Source organism: Sinohyriopsis cumingii, chromosome 9 (genome assembly GCF_028554795.1).
Source record: "Sinohyriopsis cumingii isolate HCF-2022 chromosome 9, ASM2855479v2, whole genome shotgun sequence".
NCBI lineage: Eukaryota > Metazoa > Mollusca > Bivalvia > Unionida > Unionidae > Sinohyriopsis > Sinohyriopsis cumingii.
The window spans coordinates 9980446-9995609 of NC_142969.1; the positions used below are offsets into that span (position 1 = coordinate 9980446).

Sequence of the window (15164 nt, forward strand, 5' to 3'; positions counted from 1 at the left end):
GCTAAGCTGTAGTTACAGGAAGCAACAATAATCAATATACCTAAAGAAAACTACAATAATCAATATACCAAAAGGAAACAACAATAATGAATATACCTAAAGGAAACAACAATAATCAATATACCTAAAGGAAACAACAATAATTATTATATCATCAGTATGCCACAATAATCTGCAATCTAAATGAAGCAATAATAATCTATAGTTCTACGTAGCTAGAAAAATCTGTAATCTAAATGAAGCTATAATAATCCATAGTTACACGAAGCTACAGTAATCTGTAATCTAAATGAAGCAATAATAATCTATAGTTACACGAAGCTACAATAATCTGTACTCTAAATGAAGCTATAATAATCTATAGTTACACGAAGCTACAATAATCTATAATTACACGAAGCTACAATAATCTGTAATCTAAATGAAACTATAATAATCTATAGTTACACGAAGCTACAGTAATCTGTAATCTAAATGAAGCAGTAATAATCTACAGGTACACGAAGCTACAGTAATCTGTAATCTAAATGAAGCGATAATAATAAAAAGTTGTATATTGAAAGGAAGCTACAAAAATCTGTATATCTACAGGAAACTACATTAATCTATATATGGACATGAAAATCTTATAACCTATAGTTTCTAGAAGCTTCAATAATCATTATATCTACGGGAAGCTACAATAATCTGTATATCTACGGGAAGCTACAATAATCTGTATATCTACGGGAAGCTACATTAATCTGTGTATCTACGGGAAGTTACAATAGTCTGTATATCTACGGGAAGCTACAATAATCTGTATATCTACGGGAAGCTACAATAATCTGTGTATCTACGGGAAGCTACATTAATCTGTATATCTACGGGAAGTTACAATAGTCTGTATATCTACGGGAAGCTACATTAATCTGTATATCTACGGGAAGCTACAATAGTCTGTATATCTACGGGAAGCTACAATAGTCTGTTATATCTACGGGAAACTACATTAATCTGTAAGCTACATTAATCTGTATATCTACGGGAAGCTACAATATTCTGTATATCTACGGGAAGGTACAATAGTCTGTATATCTACGGGAAGCTACATTGATCTGTATATCTACGGGAAGCTACATTAATCTGTATATCTACGGGAAGCTACAATAGTCTGTATATCTACGGGAAGGTACATTAATCTGTATATCTACGGGAAGCTACAATAGTCTGTATATCTACGGAAAGCTACAATAGTCTGTATATCTAGGGGAAGCTACATTAATCTGTATATCTACGGGAAGCTACAGTGGTCTGTATATCTAGGGGAAGCTACATTAATCTGTATATATATACGGGAAGCTACATTAATCTGTATATCTACGGGAAGCTACAATAGTCTGTATATCTACGGAAGCTACATTAATCTGTATATCTACGGGAAGCTACAATGGTCTGTATATCTAGGGGAAGCTACATTAATCTGTATATATACGGGAAGCTACATTAATCTGTATATCTACGGGAAGCTACAATAGTCTGTATATCTACTGGAAGCTACAATAGTCTGTATATATACTGGAAGCTACAATAATCTGTATATCTACGGGAAGCTACAATAATCTATACATCTACAGGAAGCTAGTACAATATCTAGTTACATGAGGCTACAATAATCTATAATTACAGGAAGCACCAATAATCAATAGTTACCGGAAGCTACAATCATCTTTATCTACAGGAAGCTGCTATTATCTGTATATCTACAGGACGTTACAATATTCTGTATATCTACAGGACGTTACAATATTCTGTATATCTACAGGACGTTACAATATTCTGTATATCTACATGTCGTTACAATATTCTGTATACCTACAGGAAACTACAAGAATCTGTATATCTACAGGAAACTACAAGAATCTGTATATCTACAGGACGTTACAATATTCTGTATATCTACAGGAAACTACAAGAATCTGTATATCTACAGGACGTTACAATATTCTGTATCTCTACAGGACGTTACAATATTCTGTATATCTACATGTCGTTACAATATTCTGTATATCTACAGGAAACTACAAGAATCTGTATATCTACAGGGAACTACAAGAATCTGTATATCTACAGGACGTCACAATATTTTGTATATCTACAGGAAACTACAAGAATCTGTATATCTACAGGACGTTACAATATTCTGTATATCTACATGTCGTTACAATATTCTGTATATCTACAGGAAGCTACAAGAATCTGTATACCTACAGGAAGCTACAAGAATCCGGATAGCTACCAAACGAACAGTTTTTTAATGCTCTGAAGTACTAATATTTTGTCGAATGGTTTTCAAACTTCTTCATGTATATCAAAAGATAGCCTTTATGATAGTATAGCCTTTTGTTTGTGTTTGAACGCATATGATAGCATATCCCATTTTTTGCAACATTAAAATATAATTCAGGAGGTGTCAGATGAACAACCCAATACAACATATTTAGCTTTCCGATTAAAAGCGCGATACTAATTAGGGCGGAATATATGTACAAATTCCTATTTGGTTAATCATAGATAATTTAATTACATTTGACATAACTATACCTTACACACATTTGTAATGGAAATGATACAATAAGAGCGAAATCTAAAAGTATTGTTTAAATACAAGCCGAAAGCTCTCAGAATGCGCGGAAATACATGAATCTTCGACTTGTTGTCTGTCCTCGAGTTAGGGTCAATGCCATTTAGTTTGTGGCACGACAACTTAATTGTACGGGTACCGAGTATTGATTGAGTTATTTCTGCGAATGCCTCTACGGAATCTTGTTCTTGGATATGAATTTATGGTAATAACTGTCTAGCGATCTTTGATGTTGCAATAATTTCTACATGAGAACTGACGGAGAAGCTGATCAAGCATTATGCATTTTAAATGGACCTGAGAATGGGTATATGCTATTGTTGAGAATTCATTTTCTCGGTTCTGTTGTTAGGTTGGGTTGATTATTTCATCTGAAGTCTCTGATTTTAAAATGGTTAAAGTTAAGCCGTAAAATATAAGTAAAGTTATCAATGTTCTTGAAATTTACTTTCGATCTTTTAAATGGATAACAGGATTAACAGGATCGTTTGGATCATCATTTTTATTTAGTTTATAGGGCAGTATTTTAAAATTAAACCACTGTGGAGAACCAATTACTCCAGATTTATCCCAGTTTGTTGTAAGATTTACTATTGAGTACTCAGGTGTTAGACATAACATACTCTAATAAATACATAACGACAATATGTAGATGTCCTCACAGTGGTCGTTGAGATGAGCTCAAAGTGCTACCAACATGAAGAACACAGTAAGGTCAGGTTACAATCAGGCAAAGCAAATCTCCGAAAAATAATATCTTTCTAATCAGTTTGAAAGCATATTCCAAGGGGACTCATCTCTGAATAATCACCTGCGTATATTACTCGGCTTGGAACAAGATGACATCTTTTGTTGATGCCACACTAAGGCAGAAAAATGATATATACTTCTGATATAAACTCTGTAATGGAACAGAGGAATCAGGTTGTCTAATGTATGTGTGAATATATATGCGTGGAGTATGACCTGCAAATAAACAGTGATTACGGTGATTAAATCTAGTATAACATTACTATCAACTAGTCACTTACAGGCAAAATGGACCTGCCATGTAATACATGCTTACGGAATGCATATTGACTATTGTTTTATGCATAAACATCGATTTCTGTCAGTTCCTATCTTTCACAAAAACGTTGAATTAGAATGAAAGTTGTTAGAACCATGCTTTCCTCTATTTGATGCATTCTTTCGGATCGATGAAAACCATGACGAAAAGTGTGTATGATTTGTTCTATGGATGACAGGAGGTAACCTCAGGGACTATTATTTATTTTTTTTACAGATTTTTGGAGACTCAACTTTATGATATTGGAATAGATTTCCAAAGAATATCGATCATACGCAGAAAAATGTAACCATCGGATTTCATATGATACTAGTACAGAAGGTTGCATATCAATTAAAAAGTACGATGCTGCATTGGCTGTCATCTTCGTCAAATTATGTGACAAAGTAGGGATAAAACAATAATTGTTCTCTACTCAAGAGGACGCCAAGAAATGACATATTCGTCATACCGTAAAATTGCAGTCTTTCAAATAAGATGTTCTTCGATGTCCATGTAAACGGTCGTATTTGAGCGTGCGTTGGGTACATCTAATCATTTTTGTAAATCACAGCGATTTGTTTAGATTCATATAATATCAAATAAACCAATGTTCTGCCGCCATAGCTATGCTTTACAGCTCTGTAAACCCTAGGATATGCTCATAGCCACTTCTGATTGTGAAGAAGTTTATTTAATATATACAACATAAATTAGTTTTTAGTTCATCTGTTTTAACATTTGCCGGAGACATAGTATTACACTGCAAGTAAAACATAATTATGAATAGATGGTAATCGCATGAAAGGTTTTATATGTACGATACCTTTATCAATTCTTCTATTAATAATGTAATTGCATGGTACGTAATTAATAACGTAACTGCATAGTACGTAATTAATAACGTAATTGCATAGTACGTAATTAATAACCTAATTGCATGGTACATAATTAATAACGTAATTGCATGGTACATAATTAATATCGTAACTGCATAGTACGTAATTAATAACGTAATGGCATGGTACGTAATTAATAACGTAATTGCATAGCACGTAATTAATAACGTAATTGCATAGTACGTAATTAATAACGTAATCGCATAGTACGTAATTAATAACGTAATTGCATAGTACGTACTTAATAACGTAATTGCATAGAACGTAATCAATAACTTAATTGCATAGTACGATTGCTCAACATGCTGATCTTGATCAGATGCATTGCGCACGCGTACTTCTACCTAATCACGCTTCTTTATAACAGCCCAACTGTCATAAAATCATAAAACGTATCTGCTTGGCAGTTAAATTTCTGGTGATTGTGCGTTCTGGCGGCCTAACACCCATTTTATTTATAGACATCTCTTTTACATCACTAAATTATGTTTGAAACGATCATTCTTGTAATCGTCTAAAAACATGGTTCCCCGAGCAATTGCGTCCATGCTGAATACCAGTCGCTATCTTTTTTTTTCTGAGCTAAGTATGTTTTGGTGAAAAATATTGGTTGGTGAATGTAACTGGCGTGGATTTATCGGTGAATTCCACGGCGTCGTTGTAGAAACAATCCTTGAGTATTTTGCAACGGTTATTGGTACCACGGATTGTGTTTTCAGTTACAAATTTATTGCTAATGACATACCATCAGGTTCATATCTAGTTGTTCTTGTCACATTAGGGTGGTCCCAATTATCAATTTTTATTCGACACTTAACAACATAATATTTTATTGAATACGAGGTCGTGCGCCTTCTGATAGCTCTCCGTATAACAAATCCTTGGGAATGCAGCCTGGGTCCATTTTCATGACGTGGCCGAGCCAGCGAAGGCGCCTCTCGCTGAGAATGGAGAACATGCTGTCCATGTTGGCGCTTTCCAGAACCTCTGTATTGGGTACTTTGTCCTGCCGCTGGATGTGCAGAATGTGCCACGGGCATCTCAGGTGGAAGCTGCTGAGTTTCCTCTCGTGTCTTGCATAGATGGTCCATGTCTTGCTGCTGTAGAGGCGTGTGCTGAGCACGCAGGTCTGTTAGGCCCGTTTTGTGTTCTTCTCGGTGAGGTTGGTTTTGTTCCAGACCCTCTGGTTCAGTCTGGCCATCACATCTGCTGCCTTGCAAATCCTGCCTCTGTCTGTCTATCTGTATGTATGTATGTATGTATGTATGTATGTATGTATGTATGTATGTATGTATGTATGCAAAGCAAAAAGGCTTATGCATCAATTGATTTATCAAACGCTCATATTTATTTTCTCCCTTAACATTTATGGTCAGAAGCGTGTATTGTGTTTTCATGTTTATTCATTCTGCAAGATACTCTGCAAAATACTTGTGTCTGTAAATAGTATAGTGTATTACAAACTACTTTGTTTAAAATCAATGGAAGCTCATTAATACATGCTTTTGCTTTCGGTTTATTGGATTTCGTTTGTGGATGAACTCAGCAAGATGTTTCTTCCATGTGAAGGTAGGGATGATAAAGGTGTCGACGTGGACTAGTTCACTGAGTGAGACATAAAACTTTTAAACAAGCCAACAATACAAGTGATATTCGCAATGTTGACACAAAACGTGAGAGACGCAGTAACTGAAAACAGCGAGCGTGCAAGTAACAGGGCATAAACATGTCTTCTTTAGCTGGTAATAATAATGGTAATAAATATGCTTACATTTATCCATCTTGAAATTTCTCACAATGGACGTTCTTCGTTATTTAAATCCGAATGATATGACCCTTATCATGGAAAACCTGATACAAACCGAAATTGTGCTGTAATTTCGACTACATTTCCAAATGAAATGAAATTCTCCTTACTGCACTGAAATGACCCAATAAATTCAGTCCATAATAAACAGAAAATCAGAAGGGAATCGAGTCAACAAATAAACAAATTCCAGCTATTCCAGTTAAAAAGTTTTTTAATTGCGCAGTCAATCAAAATATGACTCAAATTTTTTTATTTTAAGTAGACCAAACCTAGAATGTTTTAAAAACTAATATCGAGCACGTGACGAAGTTCAAAGATATGTGCGCTTTAATATTGTTACTGTGCATTGATCATTCTACGGTTGTGTATTTTTCTTGAAATACGCCGTAAATTCAATCACTTTTTTCCTTTTAGTGTATTCCTTTATTATTAAGACTTCGGTAGGCAAACTACGTGAATATACAGCAAAAGGTTACTGCATTTGTATGGGGAAATAAAAACTAAGACTAATACTTCACTCCCAAGGTTAATATTTTCCCAATGAACTGCAGTACCTTGTAGCTACCAAATGTAGCTTTTGTTGAAGCACACGTTGAAATTAAATTTTATTTGACTTTAGGTCGCATGAATCATATTTAATTTTAAAACTGGTTACACTCTTTGAGCATGCAATGCGTATCCTTCAGATACTGAATACCCAATGTTTCTCTTGATTTTCCAGCGTCGATATTTAATATTATCTAAAAACTGTCGTGGCAAGCAAATTGAATACAAGAAGAGCGCCCTTTCTGCAAGCAAATTGAATACAAGAAGAGCGCCCTTTCTGCAAGCAAATTGAATACAAGAAGAGCGCCCTTTCTGCAAGCAAATTGAATACAAGAAGAGCGCCCTTTCTGCAAGCAAATTGAATACAAGAAGAGCGCGCTTTCTGCAAGCAGACGAAGATACCTATACTATTTTAATCAACGAAAGTGAAACTTAGGAATATCAAGATTACTTGCTCTTCCCAAGAGACGTCATTAACTTCAATACAGGATCATATGTTGGAAAAGTCTAAACTACTTTATTTTAAAAGGCAGCAATTGCATTAATTCATCGTATTCATCGAATTCATCACACTATTTTGACGACTCACAGCTGACATTTCCTAATTTCATGACGTGCAATGTTTGAAGGTATTGAGGTTTGTTATGAATACAAAGAAGAACGTAATATATTCCTTAAAGCTAATAATAATTAAATTAATAGTTAATGTTTCTAGTTAGGATTAAAAATCTTTTTAATATTTTGATTTGTTCTTTATTGTTTTGGTTTAATTGCAGCAGGTTCCAAGCACAGGTTTTGTGCCTATGGTAGAATTGTTGACAAGATGATTCTGTCTTTCAAAAGTGCGCAATTGTGTACTTGAAACTCTGAATTTGTGAGTTATGTTGATCAAACATCGAAGGTGAGTAATAAATGTTGTACAAAAGTCACTATGTGTAAAATAAAAATATTGCCTTTCTGAAACATTAGAACGAAGCATAAAAGTCTATAGCAATATATCGGCTCTAAACATTATATTTCTACTTTAAAAGACCCCAAATAATGTAAATGTGAATCTTGTAGCAAGAGTCACTCCGAACCTTAATATCGTGTACAATTTGCACGTGAATGATGCAGTCACGCGATAATGCGCAACATTGAAGTAATTTCCACTGATTTTGTGACCCACCTCAAATGTTCATCACTTTTTGTGATAACCAGACCCACCTCAAGTGTTCACCACTTTTTGTGATAACTAGACCTACCTCAAGTGTTCACCACTTTTGTGATAACCAGACCCACCTCAAGTGTTTACCACTTTTTGTGATAACCAGACCCACCTCAAGTGTTCACCGCTTTTTGTGATAACCAGACCCACCTGAAGTGTTCACCACTTTTTGTGATAACCAGACCGACCTCAAGTGTTCACCACCTTTTGTGATAACCAGACCGACCTCAAGTGTTCACCACTTTTTGTGATAACCAGACCTACCTCAAGTGTTCATCACTTTTTGTGATAACCAGACCCACTTGAAGTGTTCACCACTGTTTGTGATAACCAGACCGACCTCAAGTGTTCACCACTTTCAATACTCAAACATGCTATGATGGTTAAACTATACATGCTAATTTACTTGCCTGTATTGAGAACGTGGATTGCGTGTCATCCTTTTGCAAACATTGGAACAAACGTTTGAGCAAAGATGTACAATTTCCTTCTAACACGGATGACATACATTGCGAACGTTTTCGACTCCAAAGAGTACATTTCCGGGATCTCAATTACAGAATGACTTATAATATTTAGTAGAGAACTAGTAGATAACTATAGATTTTGTTTATCGACTACGAATATAGCTGATGCATCTTTCAAAAGAAAATAACGATCTATTTTTGATTTTCGTAACAACCCATGGGTATAACTCTGTCGTAACAACCCATGGGTATAATTCTGCTTCTTTGGTTTAATGAACAGCTGCAGTTTTAGCATATTAAGAGGAGACAGAGACTGAACGATAACGAAATGTCGATATGCATGCAAGTAGTGAATAGGGATAGTATAGGGTCTATGGGACTTATCATTAAAAACACCCCTGGGACAATATAGGGTCTATGTAAATTTAACATGGACAAAAATCGTGGGACAATATAGGGTCTATGGGAATTAACATGGCCAAAAACCCATGGGACTGTATAGGGTCTATGTAAATTTAACATGGACAAAAACCCCTGGGACTGTATAGGGTCTATGTAAAATTGAAACAGGGAGGGTCTCTATTTTTTTTTTAAAAAAAACGCAATAAATAAGGGGTAGGCAATGGAAAGGCTATCTCTTTTCGAGAAATATGGCTGGCCCTGTAAAGGGCCTTTGGGTTTATGTTAATATTAATATTAACATAGATGGCATCTGTTACATCTTCTTCTTCTTAAACTCCTTCTAACTGCCGGTCCATACACAAGTACCCTCTTGAGACATCCTTGTCTTTCTATATAAACTCTCCTCATCCATAGACTTGTATCTGTCCTATCAACAACAGTCCACTTGGACCGGACATACATGAGCATGTCCGTCCTGAACATCATTGTTGACACAAGGGTTGAAGATTGAACGTCGGTCCACATCTTGAGGCTCCGAGAACAGGTGAATCAATGCAGTGAATTGCGCTTATTTATAGGCAGAGGTAGGATTGAAACGGATTGAGTTCATTCACCAATCCGAACACGCGTTACAAAATTCAGCCAGCCGCATCCAATCCGAAGAGAGCAGTCTGTGACGTCACGTAGTCAATATAGATTTGCTAGCGCTTGTGTGCAGTCAATCTATGCGACAGTGATTCAACATGACGGAAACTCAGAAAACGATCCAATGGAGTGCACCAGCAGCGGAGACCGCCCAAGGGAACCCGGACTTACTTTCAGAAGAGGTGAATTGGGATTTTGTGGATTTTCTCTCCTCGCAAGAATTTGTTCCGGAACCTTCGTTACCTTCTTCATTACCGCAAGTGGAGAATTTTAGACAGAGACAGAAAGAAGAATTGGAGAAATTTATACAACGACAAAAGGAAGCGGAACAAGCTTTTCTCCTACAGCAACAGCAACAAGAAGAAGAGGTAAGAAAAAAACAACAGCAGCAACAGCAAGAAGAAGTAGCAGCAAAGAAACAAGAGGGTGAAAATCAAACGGTCACGGTACTGTTGGACATTTTAGCGGAGTTAAGAAGTCTGAAACAAATGTATCAGACTTCTTTATTACGACCGAAGAGAATACGACCTTCCCGAGCTAAACACGTCAACCCTGTGACTAAGCCTACCGTACCACCCTTAGTGATTTCAACCCAATCATTATCATCATCATCATCAACATTACGCAGTCCAGAAGTAGGCCTTGGGCGTGGCAAAGGCTTAAGGCAGTTAAAGTTGATTGCTTAAACTCACCCCTTCACCATAAAGAAAAAAGGCCCTTTTCAGGGCCACCCACATTTCTCGAAAAGAAATACAATTTCAATTTGCCAATAACTCAATAAACCCACCCATTTTACCCTTATAGTACGTGTCTGTGTATGAGTGCGTGAGTGTACGTTCTTATTTTAAAATCAAAACTCAAAGACACTTACCTTATATCATTAATTTATTCTTTTATCCATTTTTTACAATCCAATTCACAATTCACATCACAACACTTTAATAAAAAGTTCATTGACTTCTTCTTTCTCCTTGTTTAGTCTCTCTGTTTTTTAAATTTCTTCACCGTCTTTTCCTCATTTTCTTCCCTTCTTCTTTTCTTCTCCTCTTTCTTTGCCTCTTGTAAATAGAATTGTATTCTTTCTTCCTCTGAAGAATCCCTCTTTTCTTCCGAAGAATCCCTCTCTTCTTCTGAAGAATCCCTCTTTTCTTCTGACTCCTCTTGTTTCTTTTTTGGGCAATCTGGAGACCAATGTCCTTTTTCTTTACAATAATAACAGGTATCTTGACTTTTGTCTTTTTTATCCCCTGTTTTTGTTCTTTTTTGACGGTCTGGACATTCTGAAGACCAATGCCCTTTCTTCTGACAGATATAGCAAGTATCTTGACTTTTATCTCTAAAGGAAGGAGAGTAGTCCGTAGGCTGGTCTGAAGAGAATTTTCTAATGACCCCTCGCAAAGCTCTGACGAAACGTTCCATCTGGTTAGTCTCTTCCATCGTTGTGCTCAGCTTGAGAGTGAAATGAATAGTGAAAGGACAAGACACAAACCCTTTTATATACGCTGGTCTGCTATGACTATAAATTAGTCTATGGTGTTTGAACTTGAGTCATTTGACTTTTTGCTTTCAAGATGAAACGATCCTATTCATTCGAGAAGAAAGAAGAAGAAAGTAAGAGGCAGAAACGTGATCTATCGCCTCGTACCAGGGCTGAAATCTTGGCACAAATTCATGCCAGTGATTTTGAAGAGGACATGAGTGAACCAGAATTTGAAACCTCTAAACCAATTTCACCACCCTTAGTCAACCCTGAAAATTACTATTCCATTCGAGAGACGGAAAAGCGCTCCTCTAGAAAATTTAGAACCACGGCTTACACCTACACGGTGAAGTTTAAAGATTTCAAGTCCGAAGTACCGTTAAAGAAAGCAGAAGGGTTCATCACCGGAGTGTGGGATTCTCTGCTCACTGCACTCAAGCGACAATGTCAACCCAAAGAAGACGATCGCTTGAGACTTTCCATACAACACGACGGTTTGAAATCCCCTGTTTGGATCGAGTTTAGCACCCCTGCAGAATTGACCCCTTCCAAAGTCATGGACAAGATTCAACACGTGCAACAATCTAATGACCAGTTTGACATCACCGATGGAAAAGCCACATTGGACATGACCCACGTCTCTCCTCCTCAAGGGACCGGACGCAAAAAGATGTTATTGGTGAACGACCTTCGCAGCATTAAGCGTAGCCTTGTCCAAATTCACAATCATCATGACCAGATGTGTTTAGCCCGTGCCATCGTGGTGGGACGAACCTATGCCAACAAGAACGACACGGTAGAATGGAAAATAGACTGGGAGAACATTCGACAATCGGACCGAGCCAAACAACGAAGTGAAGCAGAACTCCTGTTACGACAAGCTGGCATGTCCAAAGACACACCCTGTGGCATTCCTGAGATGCAAAAATTGCAAGATGCCCTAGCTCCACGATACACCTTGAAAGTGCACCCTCAAGAAGTGCGCGGGTTTCTGTTGTTTCGAGGGCAAGATTTTAAGGACGGAAAATACATTCATGTTTATCATCACGATGACCATTTCGATACCATTACCAGTATCACCGGATTTCTGGGATACGGTTATTACTGTGAGAAATGTGACCATGGTTATAATAATCGAGAGCAACACAAGCATTGTGGATTGAAATGCTCAGGATGTTTGGCCTCTTCACCCTGTCTGAGCGAAGAACCAGTGCCTTGTTCAACTTGTCTGCGCACGTTTGTCAGCCCTACCTGTTACCAACAACATCTGAAAACGCAAGGTTCACAGAAGAAATGTGCTTGTTGTTGTTGTTGTTGTGGGGTTTAACGCCATTTTTCAGCACACGATAGGCTATACATGGCGGCCAGTATTAATGGTGGAGGAAGAACCCGGGAAAACCCCGGAAAGAACCACCGACCCTCGAGAAGCTACTGGCAAGCTTTCTCACATACCCACATTGGCTGAATCTTAGACTCGAACCGCCGCAGAGAAATGTGCTTGTCAACTCCTGAGATTGTGCCCTACGTGTGAACAAGTCATATGTACCAATGCTGCCAAGGCACACGTATGTCGAGGAAAGAAAAAATGTCACATTTGTCACCACATCGTGGACTTGGAACACCAATGTTACGTGCAAAAATACCAACCCCCACCAGAGAAAGAGGACGGTCACAAGAAGAAAGGCAATTTCATCTTTTTCGATTTCGAATGCATGCAAGAGACCGGCATTCACATTCCTAATTTCTGCGTGGCTCATCGAGCGTGCGAGAAGTGCATTTAAGAACCTATCTTCAGTCATTGCCCTCACTGCAGCAAGATTCCTGGAGGGCGTGAAAAAATCTTTCGGGGACCGAACACGTTAGCCGATTTTGTCCAATGGGTCTTAGACCCCGTCGACAAGACGTGGAGCCAAGAGGACATCGAACGTTACGGAGATTGTCATCTTCATGCCACGGTGATGGCTCACAATTTCTCCGGATACGATGGACAGTTTCTTTTGAGGTACTATACGGAACAAGGCACCGAGCGTCCTAAAGTGACTTTGAACGGAGCCAAAATCATTTTCATGGAAGTGGGACAAGTACAGTTTAAAGATTCGATGAGCTATTTGGCCATGCCTTTGAGTCGAATGCCTAAAACGTTTGGAATGACAGAAATGGCTAAAGGGTACTTTCCACACTTTTTCAATACGGAAGCCAATCAACACGCCGTTCTACCCCATGTGCCCGAGGCTCACTATTACGACCCCGACAACATGCGTACCGAACAACGAGAAGCTTTCTACGCTTGGTACCAGGCTCACGCCTCGGACCCTTTCGACTTTCAGGAAGAAATGTTAAAGTATTGTCGTTCCGACGTGGACATTTTACGACGTTGCTGTGGAAAATTTCGAGAACTGTTCATGGAACACGGAGGGGTCGATCCTTTGAAAGAAGCTTGCACCATTGCCAAAGCGTGTTCCTTAGTGTATCGACAACGATTCATGCCTGAAAACACCGTGGCTGTCATCAGTCCTCAAACGACCCACTTTGTCAAACGTCAATACTCGGTCAAAGCCCTACGTTGGTTACATTACTTGTGCGACAAGGAAGACAAGTGGATTCAGCATGCCCGCAACGGAGGAGGCGAAAAGATCATCGGAACGTATTCGGTCGATGGCTGGGACTTAGAAAACCCCAAGATCGTGTACGAGTTTAACGGTTGCTTATTTCACGGATGTCCCGTCTGTTACCCTGACCGTGGCACTAAAAGTCAGTTTTTGCAACGAACCATGGAAGACTTGTACCAGGACACTTGTCAGCGGCGCCTAAAGTTAGAACAGCAAGGATACCAAGTGGTGGAAATGTGGGAACACGAGTACGATCACCGTATGAAAACCGATCCCGACTTTAAACGCCTCGTGGAAAGTTACCAGTTCATGGACCCGCTGAACCCGAGGGATAGTTTGTACGGAAGAAGGACCAATGCCACCTGTTTGCTGTACCAAGCCGACGAAGAGAAAGGAGAAGAAATCAAATACTTGGACGTGTGTTCGCTGTATCCCTACGTGTGCAAATATTGTCGCTTTCCTGTAGGGCACCCGCAATTGCTGACGGAACACATCGACCTGAAAAACATTCGACAATACGAAGGCTTGATCAAGTGTAAAGTTTTGCGTCCCACGAACCTATACCATCCCGTCTTACCTCACCATTGTCAAGGCAAACTGATGTTTCCCTTGTGCCGTACTTGTGCCGAAACGTGCAACCAAGACCAACCTTGCCATCACAGCCAGGAAGAACGGGCCTTGACGGGAACCTGGGTCAGCGTAGAATTGTTCAAAGCTCTGGACATGGGATACCAACTGTTAGAAGTGTACGAAATTTGCCACTTTCCCAAGACACAACAATACCACAAGGGTGACCCCACGCAGAAAGGCATTTTCGCAGACTACGTGGATGCCTTTTTGAAACTGAAGCAAGAAGCCAGTGGCTATCCTTCCTGGTGTCACACTCCCGAAGACCAAATAAAATTCAAAGAGAAATACTACGAGCAAGAAGGCATCACTTTAGACCACATCGAGAAAAACGAAGGCAGGCGATCGTTTGCCAAAGTGATGTTAAATTGCTTGTGGGGTAAACTGGCACAACGACCGTGTTTACCCAAGACGGAATATTTGACAGAACCTTCCCGCTACTTCCAGATGATTCACGACAAAACCAAATACATGAAACACGTGGACGTCGTTCGAGAGAATTTGATCTTGGTCAATTACGAAGAAGATCTGGACTTTGTACAAGACGACCCTTTTGGAAATGTCATCATTGCGGCTTACGTGACAGCCCATGCTCGCTTAAAATTGTACGAAGCTTTAGAACTGTTAGGGGAACGCGTCCTGTACTTTGACACGGACAGTTGCATTTACATCCATCACCCGATTCAACATCACCCTAACATCGAAGGAGACCGTTTAGGAGCCTGGACAGACGAGCATCCCGACGACAAGATTCTAAGTTTCGTCAGTGGCGGTCCCAAAAATTACAGCTACGAATACCGG

The 15164-nt window shown here is 38.8% G+C and overlaps 1 protein-coding gene across 2 annotated transcripts in view; it reads left to right on the forward strand.

Annotated features, from left to right (window-relative positions):
• Nucleotides 1-15164, forward strand: part of LOC149791253 (FMRFamide receptor-like) — a 549532-nt gene that overhangs the window by 153429 nt on the left and 380939 nt on the right. For both annotated transcript variants that reach the window (XR_016423330.1, XM_089969739.1), the window contains exon 2: nt 7703-7827. The gene's annotated coding sequence lies outside the window, so the exon portion shown is untranslated. The remainder of the gene's footprint in view (nt 1-7702; nt 7828-15164) is intronic.